Raw genomic sequence first — 1,656 nt, 5'->3', positions numbered from 1 at the left:
AAAGGCGTTGTCTACAACTTTGTTTGAACCCCATCACCCACCCCTTCTTTCTTTTTCCTAGTTCTCGTATAACAGGACAAGGGTGCAAGGGACACAGGGGACAGCAATGCAAAGCAGAGGAAGGCTGGAAGAGAATGAAGTGTTAAAGGTTCTGTTTAAAATTCATCGGACATTCACACCCCACTTTCCAAATCAGTGATCAGTGTATGTAGTACTTCAATCAAGGAAGTGAGGAAATATATTAATGGGTGTCAGAAAAAGATCACCAGGCACCACTCCGGAGTCAACTATCCTGTGAAATGGCAAAATACAACTGTGAAAGATAGCTCTTGGAGACGTGTGGCGTTTGCGTCTCAACGTTTTCCACTGTAAACTCCTACATAAAATATGTGGTCTTCTGTGCTGACACCTCAATTCATAATATGCAGTTATTGTTGTTATTTCATCTGTGATAGATCTAAAGTTATATATTGATGTTAAATGAAATTCAGGTTCTGATTGTTTTTAAGTTCAGAGTTTCCTTAGAAATGAAAAGGAATAAATGACATTGAAATAAATGGAGTGCATGGAAGAGAAGAGACGTTCAATTAAAAATTTGCCTGGGTTTTACTAACCTAAGTTTACAACCACAAGACTGGATCACCTGTGGGATCTGGATGGACATGATTGAGAAAGGATCACTATGCCTTTGGCTAGGGATTTGCTACACCCTTCCTTGGAAGAGGAGAAGAAAAAAAAAATATAAAAAGAAATGGCTAGTTCAAAGTCCAATTCTTATTTTATGAATGTAAAATGTCCAGGTTTGTACAAGACTTACCACAGTTTTCAGCCATACCCTGACAGTGGTTCTTTGTGACAATCAGCTTCCAAAGCTGTTGTTCAACAGTGTTATGCCAACCCATAGGAGGAAAGGTCAGACTCACAGAAGGTTGTTCATTTACAAGAAAGCAACACTAATGATCTATGCAACTTCCAGAATTTATGTTTTCTCACAGATGCCTTGTAAGTTCAGTAATTCTGGTTACTCAACCAAGATAAGGTAATTACTTTTGATTTTGAAAGGTATAAAACAATGATCTCCTATTTTGATGTTTTTAAATAAAGTTTTAGTTATGGGAAAAAGCAAGACTGGGATCCAACTAGAATAAGATATATTCCATGTTTGTATGAATATGTCAACATATACCCTACTGTCATGTATATCTAAAAAAAACAAATATAAAAGAAAAAAGGAGTGAAGTGTGGGGTGGGGGGAGACTATGGGAAAATCATAAATATTAATAAAATCCAGCTGCTACACTATGAATCCCATGATCTGATGCTTGCATCCAGACTATGTGGTGACCACAATGATTGTGCAAATAAATATGCAAATATAATTTCAGGAGAGCAAAGTGTCAATTTTTGTAATGTATGATCAAAAAAAAATACCATATAAGTATTTTTTTCTTGTTTCGAATTGCTAAATTCTACAAAAACATGCTAATCTAATAAAACAGGTTGTACTTGTCTAATCACAAGAAATAAAACTCAAACAATTCCAAGCTATAAGGGAAGGCAGCTATTTTTAACCATAGCAGGGTGAAGTAGAAACATAATGACATCCTGTCACTATTTCCTGCCTTGTTCAAGGAGATTGTTCACTAAGTAAAGCTA

The 1,656-nt window shown here is 35.9% G+C and overlaps 1 pseudogene; it reads left to right on the top strand.

Moving 5' to 3' along the window:
• Positions 1-481: 481 nt before the first annotated feature.
• Positions 482-1,389, top strand: LOC107143555 (annotated as a pseudogene).
• Positions 1,390-1,656: the final 267 nt, after the last annotated feature.

Source organism: Marmota marmota, unplaced genomic scaffold (genome assembly GCF_001458135.2).
Source record: "Marmota marmota marmota unplaced genomic scaffold, marMar, whole genome shotgun sequence".
Lineage (NCBI taxonomy): Eukaryota > Metazoa > Chordata > Mammalia > Rodentia > Sciuridae > Marmota > Marmota marmota.
Note: the sequence above shows the minus strand (reverse complement) of the source record. Positions and strands in the feature narration are given on the sequence as shown.